Source organism: Camelus bactrianus, chromosome 28 (genome assembly GCF_048773025.1).
Source record: "Camelus bactrianus isolate YW-2024 breed Bactrian camel chromosome 28, ASM4877302v1, whole genome shotgun sequence".
NCBI classification, from domain to species: domain Eukaryota; kingdom Metazoa; phylum Chordata; class Mammalia; order Artiodactyla; family Camelidae; genus Camelus; species Camelus bactrianus.
The window spans coordinates 1,795,886-1,814,696 of record NC_133566.1 but is presented as its reverse complement, the minus strand read 5'-3'; positions in this window follow the sequence as shown (position 1 = coordinate 1,814,696).

Genomic DNA, 18,811 nt, shown 5'->3' with positions numbered 1-18,811 from the left:
TCTTGTGAACATACAAATAAGGATGAGTAATGACACACTTAACACCTCTATATTCTGTATTTAAAGCCCAGTAACATTTTGGTATATTGACTGCAGAGGTTCTTAATTTTTTTTAATAGAAATAAAATAAATAGAAACGAAATAGTGGAGTTAATGAACATCTTAGAGTTGATGTGTGTCCTTGTATGTGTTTTGATACTTCATCTGTTTATAACCATAATCTACAAAAAGTTAGCTTGCTCAGCATAAGAGTTAAACAGAGGGACGTGACACACAGTGTTGGGGTTTGAAGCTGATCTTCTCGGGTAAATTATGTCGCCTCTCTGTGCCTTAGTTGCATCTTCTGTGACTGCCCCCAGGCCCCTCGTCACAGCTGATTTCCTAGACTGGATGTTGGGAGGGAGGCTGCTGAAGGGAGTAAGAATTGACAACTTCTAGGGATACTGAAGGAGACAAAAACAGATTAAAGCCGAGAAACTGAGTACAAATACCCTCAAAAAAGAAAAAATCCCGCAGTGTTTTGAGCCACTTAGCATAAGGGAAACAAAATCACGTGGACCCAAAGCTTTTGAGCATGTGAGTATTGTGGGTGGGAAGGTGTCATCAGAAAAGTGTTGAGAAAAGGCCTTTTCATTTCCCTTGACGTTTCCAGTAAGGATGGGAGCAGAAGAGAAAACCCCCTGCTTCACAGTTGAAGCTGCTGTTTTGTGTGAAACTGACCAAAGGTTGGAAACCAGCTGTCAGCTGTGCTGGCAAATGAAGACTTTGGGATTCGGTGGGGCACTTGCTGTGACTTCCAGGTGAGCTGCTGGCTGGGGGCTGTGAGGCGGGCAGTAGGTTTGCAGGGTGACCCGGGCATAATCCCTGGCTCTGAGGCTGCTGGTCTGACTAGCAAACCTGGGCACCCGCAGTCCTAATGGGGCAGCTCGGGATGTGGCCTGGGACACCTGCCATGCTGAGGGAGAGAAGAGGGCTTCCCTGGGGGGGTGTCCCTGCCGAGAGTGGAAACGTCCTCCTGCAGGGGAGGAAGAGCCTCTGAGCAGGGTGCTGGATGCACAGGCAAGACCAGCCTGAACACGGAGGCTTCTGGGAGCTGGAAGTCATACAGTGGCCCGAGCAGCCTTGTTCCTGCGAGACTGCAGGGAAAAGATGCTGAAAAAGCAGGCTAGGGTCAGACCCTTTGGTGTGTTATGGGTGACAGGAAAGGACTGTTCAGGCAGGCACGAGAGAACCCTGTGGGCGTCCCAGCTGGGGCGTCAAGCCGGAGGGAGGAGAAGAGATATAGACTTTGCCACTTATTAGCTGTGTGACTTTGAGCAAGATCACCCCACCTCTCTATATATATCTTCATCTGTAAAGTGACAGAGTGACAAGCTCGTGTCATCAGAAGACTTAGTTTAGCTCTGATCCTCTTTGTCCAGTCCTGTCACTGCTTCCCTGCAAGGTTCTGCAGCGGCTGCTCTTACCCTGAGATGGGAGGGCTTAGAGGGACATTGTAGCGCCCGAGGGCAGGAAGGGGTTGCTTTAAATGCAGACATGTTGCCGCCTGCAGCTGCAGACCTGCATGCAGTTTGGTTGACGGTCCTGGAGGGGACTTTGGAGGCCTTAGGTCGTGGAGAGTACTTTGGATGCCTTAGCTTCGTCTTAAGTCTTGTTTTCCCTTGCGGACTGGATTTGCCTTTGCAGATTGATGCTGAAGATTTGGGCTTCTGGCAAAGCTGTTTTCAGAGATGGGTATATACATAAAATATCGTATAAAATAAAATGATTTATTTAACGTGTGGGACTTCGCAGCTGTTGGGAACAGCTCTGTTGGCCTGGTCTCCACGGAGGACACCAAGGGTCAGCAGAGCGTGCGGGAGGGCAAGCCCGCAGTGCTGCTGCGGGGTGTTCTCCCCAGTAGAGCACTCTGCTGAGTTAACTCTTCTCTGAGTTTGGTTGCCAGATGAGCAGACAGCATATTAATGAGTTCTGGTGGGATTGCATAATGACAGGAAGAAAGAGTAAACCGTAGTTTTTCCGGACTAAAACACGCTTATGGTTCCTGATCCAGTGTGTTCCACTACAGAATTTATGAGTTGTGTCTATTCTGGGACTTCATTGAAATAAATGTTCAGCCTAAATGTTAAAAGTTATGTTTTATTTGGCTGGAGAACTCGAGCCGGTATGACAGCCTCTCAGATCACTCTGAGGGACTGCTCCCAAGAGGTAGGGGAGGAGCTAGTATATATAGAAGATTTACAAGAAAGACCAGGTAGTTGGAACAATAAAATATTGCTTGTTATCTAAAGAAAACCAGATATCTCAAGTTCAAGTATTTAGTGCTTTTCTATGTATGGAAGGAAACAAACATTTGGGTCATTGAATTCATTCCTTTGGCAAGTACTTAGCAATCTACGGCCAGTATCCTGTCCTTTCTTACCCTGAGTCCGCTCAGAGGGCACCACTGTGAGTGGCTGAGAGGCTGGGCTGCAGGCATGCACTCGCTGGGGGGTTGGCAGCAGCCGCTGATGACTTGGTTTCAGCATTCTTTGTTTACTGACATGGTTGCAGTATTTTCATTCACATTGTAGTACTTTCATTCACAGTGCTCCCCTTTGGTCCTAAATTCGACCAATAATTTGAGAGACATTTCATGACCAATTTTGTCCCACGGTGCTAGGATGGCTCAATCCTAGTTCAGGTGAAGAATCTTCTGAGTTGCCATTCAAGGTGTTAGTTTTTTTAACAGGCCCTGTTGATACTAAAAGTTCTCTGGATCACCTGTCTTACTAGTCTATCATGATCCAGGAAGTGTTTACCCTTCATTGCTCATTCCCATACCTAGAATCACACTATTACAATTACTTTATTCAGGGTTATAAATTTTATCTATTTCTTCAAGATGTTTAGCCATCATCAATCTTGTAGGCCTAGTTACACATTGGGAAATGTAACAGACAACAATTTTATAAAATAGGCAGTATATCAGTAATACAGCTAGTAACGTTAATAAAGTCACGAGTAAGAATTTAATAGTCAAGAAGTTGTATTTTTGGGTTAAAATTTTGCTTGTGTTTCTGATTGAGATTGAGTGATCTTATGAGAAAGTTCATATTTATGGTCAGGGTCAGAGCAGATATTAATTGGCGAGGTGATGTCTCCCACCTTGTAAGATTAACAGTGGCCTAAACAGAACTATAATTTATTTTTAGAATAACGTTTCTGAGGGCTATCTAGTTAGAGCCTTGGAGTAGGGAAACCCACCAAGGTAACACAGAAGTACTAGACATAGGTAATTTACCATAAACTTAACAATTGGAGTAGTTCATAATTAAAGGTAGGAGAAATTATCACAGTAATTGTTATGCAGCCCTGGTCCGGTGTCTTGGGTCAGCTCTCTACCTCAGATGTCGTCTTCTTCTCATCCTGGCCTGGTAGCTTTTTCTCCATTTGGGCATTGTTTTAAGGTGAGCAGTGCTCTATAGTCCAGTGCACTGCAGGGGCTATTTTTGATAGGAAATGAACCCGAAAGTCCATTTCCTTCAGCTTTGGTGTGTATGGTCTAGTTAAGAGTACCTGATAAAGGGTCCTTCCATTCAGGTTGGAGACAGTTCTTTAAGTCATGCCTGTTCCAGTATGTATAATCCCCTGGCTGCAGGTCATGGGGCATTGGAAATTTACCCAAGGATAGATTACTGAGCTTCAGAAACAAACCTAGGGTATCCTTTTCATAATTCAATTAAACTGTACAGCAATGTGACATAACAGCAAAGAATGATCTGGGAAGTGTCTTAGTAAATACGGACCTCAATTAACAAAACTAGAATTTAATATCCACTAAATTATAATCTTTTTTCTCTCTAAAGTTACCCTCATTTTTCTCAAATAAAGCCATGTCAAGATTAATTTATTTACAAGTTAAGTCTGATTATTTGATCATATAGGCTTTTTTAAATTGGCCGTGTTGGAACTTTTAATTAGGAGTCTCAGGGTAGAATGTTAATAAGGTTTGCTAAGGCCAGGAAAGCCCCGTTAAGGGCTTGTCATGGATTTCTGCCTTATAGATTTAGGTAAATTCTTTTGTCTTTAAAATCCTTAAAATACCTTGAGATTCCTATATCTGTTAGGAGATGATCTTCCTCATTTGTCTGATAAAGCCATTGGGGACCTAAGAGTTTTTAGTCGATTGAGGGATCAGATAGAGAGAAAAGATAACTGTTCCAAGTCTGATTACATAGGTATAATTTATTAAATTTCTGTGAATCATAACTAGCTTAAAGAGAAGAGATTCTTTATGTCTGGGAAACAGGTTAAAAGCCAGTAGCATTTTAAACAAAATCAAAAATTATAACCATATTCACCAGTTTACTCAGTCCCGTGTAACTAATTCTTTTAATCACAGTTTTCATTGGAACTTTAAAATTTCTTACCCAGTTTAGTTCACTGCTATAGTTTGAAATTTATTAGAAATCAGTAAATCTCCTTGAAGAGAAAGCATTTTGCAAACCATTAGAAGACAACCATTAACTGTCTATAAATGACAAAAGATTTAAAAGCATGGTTAAACTGTTACACTATAATCGATAAAGAAACCTGGTCACTATACCCAGAATTATCACTGGTAACATTTCAGATATACCAGAATTTTAGGGAGTCCATATAATTTCTACAATATCTATATTAATAATATTTTCTCATACAATATAACCTTAGAAGATTTATTATTCATTTGACAATACCATGTTATTTAACATGCCAAATGAAACTTACTCGCTTAAAATCTCTCTTTGGGATGTTTCAGAGGCCCTCTGTATCATCCCAAACTTAACTGGAGATTAAAAGAACTTTAATTAGAAATTGATATTTGGGGAGCTTGTTAAAAGATTTCAGAACACTTGGTCAGATAAACATATAGATCACTGTAACGTAGTACTTATTCATTAACAAGAAAATACGTCAAAGGTAAAGGCAGAACAGATCAGGTAAGTGGCATAAGAAGCTTTACAATCTGTTACTGAAGGTGGATTAACATTTTAAGAAAATAATTTCCTCTTAACAGAGAGAAAACCAAATGTAGTCTTGTACCTGCTTACTTCTAAGATTCATTTACTTTGCCCAAGTTGATTCTAAACTTAGCCAATTCCGACCACGTACGAAACTCTTTCTTCAGGGTTCCTCTTCCACAAGCCATCCACAGCTTTCTATACTCATATTAGTGTGTCCCTTATTTTCTCTTCCATTCAGAAGTAACCAGCTTCAGGAGATATTCACTATTTTTCATTAACAAAATATAATTCCATTCTTATATCTTCTTTACACATTTACCTTATTTTCCTAGGATACTGAGATCATTCCCTTAATAATAGAGACTATTTCAGGGTGGCACCAACCATTTATTAATATTTCTAAACACCTTTAATTTCTCTGTAAGAGGAAGTTACATGTTAAGTAATTCATATTTCAATCTTATTTTATCTGAAAATGGCATAGCTATTTAATAAAATCCTATCATTTGACTTAATTTAGTACAATTCTAGAATTTAAAGATACCAAACATTTACAGATTATCTTAAGCAAACATTTTAAAAATATATTTTAAAAATTTACCCAAAGCTCTCATCTCATTTGCATTTAATTTACTTAAAATTTTACCACACCACATTACTGGTTTTTTTTTTCTTGACCAATCTGCAACAGATATAACAGGATCGTATTTGACTTTCATTAAACATAGGTACAGTAAAGGTATTATACTTAATATTGATGACTTTAAAGATGTCTATATTAATTAGAACATTCTTAAACTAAACAATATCAAATATTATCTTAATATTGAATATTTTCCAGTTCAAGTGAAGCTGAAATTCAATTTGGTAAGTTTTTATTTTAAAAATACTTAATTTGTAAGCTCTTATTTTTTACATCAATTAAGCAGAGCACTTTGACTTTGATTTTTTTTTTTTAGCTGTAGAAGTATCTCACATCTATAATGTGTACGCAGTCTTATAAAAAGACAAAAGATAGAGATCTCATAGCTTCACTTTAAAACTTACTTATAAGATAGGTATAATAATAGTTGGAGTAAGCTGAATTTGCTTGCTCAAATCACTAAGGCTTACTATTTATGAAACAGACATTTAAGATTTCTTGGCAAAGTCTGAAGGACCCGTCAGAGTTCTGAGTTCTAAAATGCCAAAAATTTCTTGGCCCTAAGTTTTATTTCTTTGAGCTAATTAGGCTCAGTCCTAGGTCACTGTTTGCTGTATTTACATTTCTGGTCTGCAAGACAAAGACACACGCTTCAAGTTCCCCAGAGAACTGCTCTGTCACCCAGACCCAATTTTCTCTCCTTAATTGGCATTTTTTTATCAGTGAGAAAAGCTGTAGACAAAGAATTCCGTGTTTTAAAACTTTAAGGTTTACTTTATCATGTCTTCCAAAGCTTGCATAAGGCATTTAGTAAGATCTCTTTTCCTTGAGCTATAAGTTAAACCCAGGGTAAACCTCTTACTATAATTTTTTATTAGCCACTGAATATTCGTTTTTAGTTTTACGTTATATTTGACGGCTCATGTAACTCTATTGGTTTCCTTTACTTTGTTCAATTAATATTTTCTGAGGGACAGATATGTGCCCAGCCTTATAATACCAAGAAGGGGAAGCATTTTTCCATTGAAACATATCTATCCCACAACATAATTAAGCAAAAGTTTTATATAAAGACCATTTAAATATACCAATTTTACAAAATTTATCTCAATTTTATTGTCTTATACCTTTAATTTTTATATTTATTAGGTTTAATCAATAATTCTTATTTCTAGAAGGAGTGCCAGAAGCCTTTTTTTCTTTTTTGTGCATTGTATCTAATTTTATAGAAAAGTCTCTAGATGCCCAAGTTTCAGCCAAAGAGCTTAGACCCTTCTCAGTTTTTAATTTGATTAATTGGTCTGTTGTCCCAATCATTGATCAAGTATTTCAGTCTATATATACATATATTTTAAACTGTGGTAAATAAAACGGACTTCTTTGAACTTTAATGTTGGGGGACAGTAGGTGATCTCTTTGGCCCCCTTTTTTTTTTAACTTTAAGTAGTGTAGTATCAAAACCTTGTATCTAAATCCAAAAATGTCCATTTTATTTATCTCATTCAAAATAACCTTTTAAAAATATTTATCCATTTGGGATAAGCCTTTATCTTTTCTTTTTTGATATTTTTACAATCCTTTTTTCCAGTTATTCAACCTAATTAACAATAATTATTCTAAGTTTTTATTAGCAACTCTAGAACCATTTATCGGAAAGGAAAAACACAAATGAAACTTTTCAAACCAGTTATTTTTTTTTTAACTAAGTTCTTAGTTTAACCATTAGATATATTTTTCTACCTTTAAACTTGATTTTAATAGGTACCAATAAAATAGCTGTTTATAATGAGATCTCTTTCAACTTTCACAAATTTAAAAGTTTTTCCTAATTAAAGGATCCATCATATGGCCATCAATTTATATATATATATATATATATAGTGATTTAAAACCAATAAGATGAAAAGGCTTTTCCACATGAGAGTGGGGGTATTGCCTAAATAAAATTCAAAGGTTTACTCTCCAAAAGCTAAAGGCCTTTGTGGTCCAGACTGATGCAACAAAGTTTAAGATGGTAAAATATCTGAAAATTGGTACAAAGAATTGCTTAGAATCCAATTTATTTGCGTGGCCACCATATGTACACGATACTTGTATCTTTTGTATGACAGAGTCCAATGTTTCCTTTAAAAAGAAAGTAAACATATATATACATACATACACACACTTAAAAACCCAGAGAAAGATAAAACGTTTATACTTCAAGGACACAGGAAGAGAAATCCAAGTTCCCCCTAACGGGGATTTTGTTTTTATAAGTTCAGAATTCCAAAAAATGTTTTTATCAGGCCTGGTTAGTTACTTTCAGAGTGAGATTTTTTTTCTAATTTCCAATTATTGCTGTAAGTTTTGTACGTACATAAACCTGGCTGGGGTAATAGTTGGAGGCTGGCAATCTGTCATTCCTTTTTCTTTTCTTTTCTGATTTTTAATTTTTTTGAAAGTTCTATTCCCCATTGTAAGGTCGGGTTCTCAGAATAAATTTGCTAGTAAGATTTCTCACAGGGACAGCTCTATGGCATGAAGTCTTTGCCTCTACCATTCCTGCAAGATTCTCTGTCACCCGAGAAACTGTTACCAGCCAGGAGGAGGGTCCCATTTTTGGAGTTGAAAGATTCCTCATAAGAGTTTTACTTTTATCCTGAAAAATTCAATGGATGTAACCAAATTGAGGAAAACATTAGACCAGCCACTTACCTAACCACTGAGCCCTGAACCCAGTGTTTTTCAACTTGGACACACGGGATGTCTCCACTGGGTGAGTATTTTCCTGATATGTTTCCACCAGCCCACATCGGACGTCTCCTCAAGGTGGGTATTTCCCGTTATCTTTCAACCAGGCCCCACCCAGTATGTCTCCACTGGGTGGGTAATTCCCCCCAGTCTCCTTCAACTGGAGGGCCAGATACCTGGAAACACCGCCAAATAAAACTCAGGAATATCAACCAATATGTGAGATCCGAGAACCAGGAGAGACTCACCGAAATTCATATGGACTCCCCGAGGAGGTGGACGGGCACAAAGGGCCACTGCTGGTACAAAGGCCCCTGTTACTCGGAGAGTTCAGGTGGAGAAAGTCTGCTCTGGGTCCCTTTATGGTGTCCAAAACTGTTGACTTAAATACATGTGCGGCCTAAAAGCTAAGAGTTATGTTTTATTTGGTGGGAGGACTCGAGCCGGGATGACAGCCTCTCAGATCTCTCTGAGGGACTGCTCCCAAAAGGTTGAGGAGGAGCTAGGATATATAGGAGCTTTACAACAGAGACCAGGTTGTTGGAACAATAAAAGATTGCTTGTTATCTAAAGAAAGCCAGGTATCTCAAGTTCAAGAATTTAGTGCTTTTCTATGTATGGGAGGAAGCAAATATTTTGGACTCACTGAATTCATTCTTTAGACAAGCACCAAGCTATCTAGGACCAGTATCCTGTCCTTTCTTATTCTGAGTCTGCTCAGAGGGCACCATTGTGAGTTGCTGCAGGGGCCTGTCTTTGCTGGGGGGTGACAGCAGCCGCTAATGACTTGGTTTCAGCATTCTTTGTTTACTGACATGGTTGAAGTATTTTCATTCACATTGCAGTATTTTCGTTCAAGGACTGATTATGGATAATCTGCAACCTTGGAAAGCAACCAAGATGGAATTACTGCAGGTACCTTCTTAAATAAGCCGTGTGCAAACATAGGCATGGAGGAAGCATACATTTGGATTTGGTGGTGTAGGGAAGGGTTTCTGCACATTACAGGAGAACACAATGCAGAATTCCTTAAGTCCACCTTTCTTTTCTGTAGTGGTTTCTGAGAACAGTTTATGGTAATTAACCAACATTGACAAATGGTGGCACACATTGCATTTAAGAGCTGGCCGGCTGCAAACTTGTGTATTGGACAGGTGGATTTCATAGGCAAGTGGTCAGGTGGATGGGAGAGAGATGGAACCCAGGCCTGGGCCCAGATTCAGGTTTAAATCACCAATTCCTCACCATGGGGCCTTGGATTAGAATGTAACCTCTCCTAACCTGTTGGTGAATCTGTGAAATGGGCATGATAATATTCGTTTCTACCTGGGATTGTTGTAAGTTCTAAAGAGTATTGTAGCACACATGAAGCACTTAACACACTGGCACTTAGCAGTGTTCACTGTGTGCGGCCGCCCTGCTTTGCGTGTGTCAGAGCTGTAAAGGCAGCATGTGTCTGTTGAGGATGCACTGGTAGCCCCTTGAATAGGTTGTGAATTTGGTAATTTCCTTTAATCTTGGTAACTCTGTGTGCCATGGGCAGTTATTTTCATGGACAGATGAGGAATCTCAGGGTAAAGAAGACTGTGTAATTTGCCCAAATTCAGACCATAATTTTGGATGCAGGGGCCTCGGTTCAGCATGGGCCCCAGGGCCTTCTGCCCTCTCCTTTCAGCATCAAAGCCAGATGTGGGGTCGTCTGTTACCCAGCCCAGAATATCGGGCAGGCCGCAAGACACACCTGGCCCTGTGCTGCTTGAGCAAAAACTCCGGAGGAGAGGAAGTTACAAAAGGGATAAACATAAAAACAGATGACAGCAAACTGTGATCAGCACTGAGAAGGAATGGAACACGCCTCGCAATGCAGAGCTGAGAGCTTTCCCGTCGTGGCTGCTCTGGGGGCGTTCATCTCAGCTAAACAAACTCTGCTGCTGCACCAAGGCAGGAAGGCAGGGAGCGTGTGGCCAGGTAGACAGGGCCTTGTTAATCATACTCATTCCCCAATAAGCTGCAGTGTCATGGGCACTTACCTAGTAAACAGATGTCTTCCATAATCATCACCCACTTTTCTTGGTAGTTTTATTGCCCCACCTTTGAGATGAGGTCATTGAAGCTGGGGAGTTTGCTGCATGCCCGTGATCACCATGGAAATACCCCCGCTGGTCTTTCAACCTAGACTGGTGTGGCTGTCATGCCCCAGCCCTGGCATCGTGTTGCTTCTCCCAAGGGGCCCAAATGACTGACATTGATATTCTTAATTCGTAGGAAATGGTATGTGACAATAGGAGAAAAAGGTAGTAAGAAATTGTTTGGAAAACTAGAACAAAATCCAATTCTTCCCCAGCTGGGGGAGCCTACCCTGTGTCACTCACCCCACTCACTGCGTGTCACCTCCTCCCTGCTGACTCGGTGTTCAGAAGCCTCTCTGAGCCTTTGAAGAACATTTTGCCTCATGACACTGTTGACTAGGACCTGCGACCTCTCTGTCCCTGGTTAACTCTCTCTTCAAAGCCATTTAAATTTTTTGCAGGCTCCTCCGCTCAGATGTAAGAATAGCCCCTTTAAACTTCTAGATGCAGCTCCTTAATGAAGATCTCGTGAAGGAAACTTAGTCAAAACCTGGGAGGTATGCACACAGTGACTGCAAACTCAGCACTTTATGAAGTTCAGAATCAGATTTGTGGGTGACTCAGGATAGGCTGTTTTAAGGTAACAAGGGGAAAGTGAAAGGATGCAGGCTCTGTGAGACTGGAACATCTCGGTCCCAGCCAGCAAGGCACCTGCGTTCAGGATGGTGTGTGGGGAGTGCAGAGTTCTCACAAAGAAAGAAGTGTTGGGATGGGAGGGAGGACAGTTAAGTACTTTACTGTGGAGGGAAAAAGTGGGTTGAACATTTACTGGTTGAACAAGAGGATTGTGACATGATGTGCTTGTATTTTGGAGAGAAGGGTTTTGTGGGGACAGACCTAGGGAGAACGCTCTGTGGCTGGGGAGTCAGCACAACAGAGAAACACAGAGAACCGGGCAGACCCCAAGGCCCCTGCTGGGGAAGAGGCTGCCCGCCAATTCGAGCCCTGGGGGCGGCTTCTGTCCCTTAGCTGGGGCCTCAGAGCTCCCTTCACAACCCAGTCCTGTTGATACAAGAAAAAAAACGTGAGGCATGAGAAGGGCTGTGTCCCAGGCTTTGGTTGAGCCCCTGGGATGTGCCCCACCAGATTTTGTTCCTTGGCTTCTTGAAGTAAAGTATTCAAGAGCAAGCCACTGTTGAGTAAAGGTAGATTTACTCAGAGAGATACATTGAAAGGCAAGAGAAAGGCCACGAGGTGCGAGGGTTTGTTGCTCAGATTAAAAGTAGGTACACACTCCACAGAGTGTGGGCTTTCTCCGAAGAGGGAGAGAGAGGGGTGACCGCAAGGTGGCGCAGTGTTGCTCGTTTTCTTGGGCTTGGTGGTTTCATTTGCTAATATGTAGAAGGACCAGCCCAAGTGCAAGGGGCTGAGATTCCCAGGGAGTTGGCCATTTCCCACCCTTTGACATTTTGTGGCTAGCCTTGGGACTTCCATGGTGCCTGGGGCATGTTATTCACCATGTTAGTATTACAATGGGTGTATAATGAAGCTCAAGCTCTGCTAGAAGTTAAATCTCATCATCCTGAGCCTCAAGGCCTACTGGGGGTTGAATCCTTCACCATTTTGATGTTAATTGCTGTGGCCTTCCTTGAATGGCTGTGCTCTGCCCCCTTCCATCCTGTCTCACTGTGATGACACAGAGAGAGCAAAGGCCGGGCCCTGCCTGTGCTCCTGCATTTAACAGCGGGAAGTGTGGGGTGGGCTTATGATGACTCTAAGTGGTGAGAAGGATGTTTCAGATTTTGCCAAGTGAGACATGGGGACCTGCCAGCAGCCATCACAGATTTATCTCAAGGGCATTATCGCTTGTGTTGTTACGGAAAGAACAGGCCAGCCAAGAAACAAGCACTGAGATTTATTACGCCGGCGGGCTCAGAGGGGCTTCTGTTACGAAGCTCTGAGCACCTCCAAGACCTGCACATGAGGTTCTATAGGGTTAATTACAAGTAAGGGGCTATTAGCCAATAAGGCTCAAACAACAAAAAGCAAGGAATCCATACACTGAAGCTTATGAATTTGGAACAGATCACTTTACTGACAATTGTTGACCTTGGATTTACGAGTTAACTTATTAGCCCAGTAAACTGACACTAAACTTCAGATTTACGAGTTAGCCCAGCAATACTTAGATCAGTAAACCGACACTTATCACACTTATATTTGTGACTTAGCTCGTTAGCCCAGCTGGGCTTTTCCTTCACAGTGTCACTCATCTTTTCTATATTTCTTTTTTTTTTTTTTTTTTAAGTATTTAATCCAAATTTAATATCAGGTTTTTTTGGAAAGAAATTTCTCTTTTTCTTTTCTTTGGGACTCTTTTGGGGGGTAGGTAATTAGGTATATTTATCTGTTAGTGGAGGCCCTGGGGCTTGAACCCGGGACCCCGTGCACGCTAAGCACACGCTCTACCATCCTCCCATGATCTTTTCTTTTTGCTTTAGCTGCCAAGAATCTTACAGCTGAATTTCTAGTCGGCCTTTAACACTTGCCCTGGCTCCAGGGAATCCATTTTTATGACTTTACCTCCCCCTGATTTCATTTAAGTATTGAATCTCCAATTTCTCTTCACTCTCAGTTTTGCCTTTTTGTTGTTATGGTTGTTAAGGTGTGTTTAAAAAAATTGTTTAATTTCTCTTTTAGCAGGAGGCTGAAAGTAAATAAATATGTAAACAAACAGCACACTTAAATGCTTTTATACATTCTAAGCTGTTTAGTTGTTACTTAAAAACCGAATTGAATATTAAAGTGATAATATTTTTAAATTATTTTTTAATTTTTTACAAAGATATAGCTGATTTAAAATATGATATGTTTCAGGTGTACAATAGATGCTCCATTTATAGTTACTGTAAACATTGGCTGTATTCCCTGTGTTGTAAGATACATCCCTGTAGCGTGTTTACATTACATGTTGCAGTTTGTATAAGAAAGTTGGGTAACGCAGAGTCTGGGGCATGGCTGTGTCTGACTCAGCATCACGCTCACCCTGCCTGTCAGAGCCCAGGCCCTCACTCCTGTCTGCAGGGCAGCGAGTGGAGGCAGCCCTCATCAGCGCTGGCACCACCCTCTGAGCGGCAGTGACAGCAGTGTCTGTGTGTGGACGTGCAAATTGTTTTTCCAGGAGCTTTACATGCATTTCTGCATTTAATAATTTAAGCCCTCCTGTGAGGAAGCGTTTTATGATTTTAATGAATAATACATTTTATTTTGATATTGATAGACTTCAAACCTCCGGAAAATTTACAGAAGTAGTACAGTGAATGCTTAGATACAGTTCACCTTAAAGGGCACTCTTTGTCCTTTTGTGTCTGGCTTATTTTAGCATAAAGTTTCAAGGTTCATCCATATTGTAGCCTGAGTCAGTACTTTATTCTTTTGGTTTCATAATATCCTTTTTTTTTTTCGTTTTTGGTCTATTTAAAAATATTTTCATTGAAGTCTAGTCAGTTTATAATGTTGTGTCAGTTTCTTGGGTACAGCACAACAATTCAGTTAAATAGGAACATACGTGTATTCATTTTCATATTCTTTTTAAACATAAGTTACTATAAGATATTAAATATATTCTCCTGTGCTATACAGTATAAACTTGCGGTTTATTCTATACATAGTCAGTATCTGCAAATCTTGAAATCCCAAATTATTCCTTCCCACACCCTCTCCCCTCTGGTAACCATATTTTGGTTTCTATGTCTCTGTGTCTGTTTCTGTTTTGTAGATAAGTTTATCTTTTTGTGTCTTTGTTTTTTTGATTTTTTTTTTTTTTTTTTAGATTCCACATGTGAGCGATCTCATATGATATTTTTCTTTCTCTTTCTGTCTTACTTTTCTTAGAATGACATTCTTCAGGTCCATTCATGTTGCTGCAAATGGCATTACTTTATTATTATTTTATGGCTGAATAGTAGTCTATTGGAGAAATATACTAGAGTCTCTTCATCCAGTCATCTTTCAGTGGACATTTAGGTTGTTTCCATGTCTTGCTATTGTAAATAGTGCTGCTGTGAACATTGGGATGAAAGTGTCTTTTTGAATTAGGGTTCCTTCTGGATATATGTCCAGGAGTGGGATTGCTGGGTCATTGGAAGGTCAATTTTTTGTCTTTTGAGGAACCTCTACACAGTTTTCCACAATGGCTCCACCAAACTGCATTCCCACCACAGTGTAGGAGGATTCCCAATTCTCCGCAGCCTCTCCAGCATTTACTGTCTGTGAACTTCTGAATGATGGCTATTCTGACTGGTGAGAGGTGATACTTGATTGCAGTTTTGATTTGCATTTCTCTGATAATGATATTGAGCATTTTTTTCATGTGCCTATTGGCCATTTGTATGTCTTCATTGGAGAAAAGTTTCTTTAGGACTTCTGCCCATTTTTGAATTGAATTGTTTGTTTTTCTTTCTTATTAAGTGTAAAAGCTGTTTACATATTCTGCGAATTAAGCCCTTGCCAGTTTCATTTATTGCCACTATTTTCTCCCATTCCATAGATTGTCTTTTTGTTTTGCTTTTTGTTTCCTTTTCTGTGCAAAAGCTTGTAAGTTTAATTAGATCCCACTTGTATTATTTTGCTTGTATTTCTATTGGTTGAGTAGACTGCTCTAGGGAAACATTGTTGAGATGTATGTCAGATATTTTGCCTATGTTTTCTTCTAAGAGGTTTATAGTGTCTTGTCTACATGTTTAAGGCTTTAAGCCATTTTTAATTTATTTTTGTGTATGCTGTGAGGGAGTAGTCTAACTTCATTGATTTACATGCAGCTGTCCAGTTTTCCCTACACCACTTGCTGAAGAGGCTGTCTTTACTCCATTGTATGTTCTCACCCCCTTTGTCAAAGATTCAATGAACAAAAGTTTGTGGGACTATTCTTGGTAATTTTGTTTATCCGTTCATTGATGGATGGATATTGTTTGTAAACTTTGGCTACTCTGAATGATACTGCCATGAATATTGATGTGCATATTTTTGTGAGAATATGTTTTCATTCTGTTGGCTGTACAGTTCGCCCGCCATAGCTGTAGTTTCCACTTCATGGATCCAGATAGCTGATTGTAAAGGGACTCGAACATCCTTGGATTATGGAATCCAGGATGGGGGGTTCCTGAAACCAACCCCCCAAGGATACTAAGGGATGAATCTACATGTAGGAGTGAAATTGCTGAGCCATATAACTCTAACCTTTTGAGGAAACACCAGACTTCTCCAAAGAAGCTGCACCATTACCCCTTTCCAACGGCTGCGTATTGAGGGTTCCCATTTCTCTGCCTCCTGACCGACACTTGTTATTGTCCATGTTTTGATTATAACCATCCTAGTGAGTGTAAAATCAGATCTCATTTTGATGTTGATTTTGCTAGTGATGCTGAGCATCTTTTCATATGCTTATTGGCCAATTGTGTATCTATTTAAATACTTGGCATATTTAAAAATTGGGTCGATTTTCTTTGTATTGGTCAGTTGTAAGCATTTGTTTTATATCCTGGATACTAGTCTCTTATTAGATATATGCTTTGCAAAATTTTTCTCCTAATCTGCAGATTGTCGTTTCACTTTACTTTTTTTAAACATTAAAACAATTTCTTTCTAGGGGAATTAATTAGATTTATTCATTTTATTTTTCTTGCTAAGCACGCACTCTATCACTTGAGCTACCCCCTTCCCCTTTCATTTCACTTTCTTGATGATGTCCTTGTAACAAATGGTTTTAATTTTGATGAAGTCCATTTTATCTTTTTTTTTTTTTCATATGTGCTCTTGGTATTGTATCTAGGAAGCCATAGCCTATCCTAAGACCACAAAGATTTAAACTATGTCTTCTTTTAGAAAGTTTATGCATTTAGTTATTACGTTTCTGTCTGTGATCCATTTTGAATTAATATTATATTTGTTATATAAAATACGGGGGTCCAGATTCCAGATTCATTCTTTTCCCTGAAGATACCCAGGTGTCTCTGCACCATTTGTTGAATAGACTATTCTTTCAATGGAGTGTTGTTGGCAAATTTCTGGAAAAATGACTGTAAATGTAAGTTTCCCCCCTGGATTTTTTATTGTGTTTCATAGATTTATGCATCCAAACTTATGCCAGTACCATAATGACTTGAGTACTATAGATTTGTAGTAACCTTTGAGTGAGTCCTCCAACTTTGCTCTTCTTTTTCAAGATTGTTTTCGCTGACCTGGGTCCCTTGCACTTCCATATGAATTTTGGCATCAGTTTTTCAATTTTTGCAAAGAAGTCAGCTGGAATTTTGATAGGGATTCCATTAAATTTGTAGATCACTTTGGGGAGTCTTAACATTTTTAACAATATTGTCTACCATTCCATGAACATGGGATGCCTTCCATATATGTAGATCTTTTAATTTTTTTTGGTGATACTTCAAAATGTTCAATGTGCAAGTCTTGTAAAATTTTGTTAAATGTATCTCTCATTTTATTTTTAATGCTGTTCTAATTGGAAAGTCTGAGCTTCCTAAGGGTGGGACTATATATCAATTTATTTATTTCTAGGATTCCTACACAGCAAATACCCTAGATTTATATTTGCTACATAAATCTATCCACAATTCTTCCCACCCCCGTGTCATAAGAAACCAAGACCCAGGTTAAGCTACCTGAACACCTATGTGGAAGTGAGAAGTGAGACCCTTGGGTGGGGCTTTGTGCAGATTATACTGAGAGCTTATTCAGTGTGGCTTCATCTTAATGTCTTTTAAACAATCCTTTCAGTGTATATAGTCAGATACATTAAGAACATGCCCTTTTGTTGTGTGGAGGAGCTAAGACTATAATTTTCAAATAATTTCTAGTGAGAGTGTTGTACTTGAAACCTAATTTGCATCAATCTTTGAAGATTTATGTTTCAGGAGCTTTGACTATATAATACCTGTCTTTATTCAATAACGACAACTAAATGCTCAAACAACATGTAAGAGTTTGAGCAACCTGCCCCCACCCCGTAGTGCTGGTTGGCTGCAGCTGTAACTGGAGTCAAGGCTTACCTATCCCAGTACGCTTGGGCTGATCTGCTCAAAGGGTTTCGTCCAATAGTTTGTCGGTAGTCTTTTGGACAAAGCCATAAAGCATTGATTTAAGGTTGCTGGAATGGAATCTACTTTATTAATATTAAATAAGCACATACTGAGTGCTTACTGTATGTTGGGAATTGTCCCTCAGCCTCACATGAATATTATTTCTTTTAAAACCTCACATATTTCCTTGTTATTCTCACTTTACAGATAAGGAGACTGAGAATTAGGTCTTCTCTCTTTTGGGGGGAACTCATTATAAATGATGGGAAGTTGTAAGGAAAAAGATATTGATTCATCCAGAGAAAACATTTTACTGAGAGTCAGCACTGAAGAGGGTGATCATTGTTTGAGTGAGACGAGCCCCGTGTTGTACGGAGTCAGCATCCCTGTCCTGGACATGGCACGTGTAGGGCTGCGTGGTGGGTGAGGCGGCGAGGCCGCGCAGGGAACGCAGATGCCGGGCCATTGGGCTGTGCTCAGGTCCGGTGGGGCTTTCTCCTAAGGGCAGTGGACCGTCATTGACAGATTTTAAGTAGGGGAGTGGGGTGCTCTCGTAGATCACTTTTGTCTTGTAGAATGCTTAGAAACATTTAGAAGGCTCCACAGGAGGTGATGTGATAAGTCAGAGTAGGGTGGCTGTGAGGTGTAGCAGTGTTCAATTTTCAAGTGATTTTCAGTCCCAGGTTTGTGGCTCAGTACCTGTGTCACTTTGGATGACACACTCAAGGAAGTGAAACAATTTATCTTATTAATTGAAGCAGTGATATACCGACTTCCCAGGACTTCTGTGGAGATCCAGTGAGATAACGTGTGCACAATGTGCAGTGTGGTCCCCAGTACAGAGTCAGTGCTGAGGGAGTGCCAGTGAGAACCTGGTAGGTGAGGTGTGGGTGGTGGGACTCGTTGACTGAGGAAATTGGGCCCTGAAGGAGGGGTCCAGTCACATCTGTGAGTGATGGGACTGAGCTGGGAGAGGCAGAGAGACCTTGCCCCCCGACAAGGGGCCCTGGACACGACGGCTATGGGAGGAGCACCGTGAAGTCAGCTATTTGCAGGTGGAGTTGGAGGTGCCCTTGAAACATCTAAGTGCAGTGCCACAATCACAGAGAAGGTCTAGGCCCGGGCTGTGCATTTTCCTATAATCTCAATCCCTGAGGATGCCGAGGTATTGATCATTGAACGTGAAGACATACTTACAGGACAAGTGAATAGTGGTATAATCTCTGTCATCAAAGCTCACGTCTCTTTATTCATCACTCACTTTGCTAATTGGGCACTTACAGA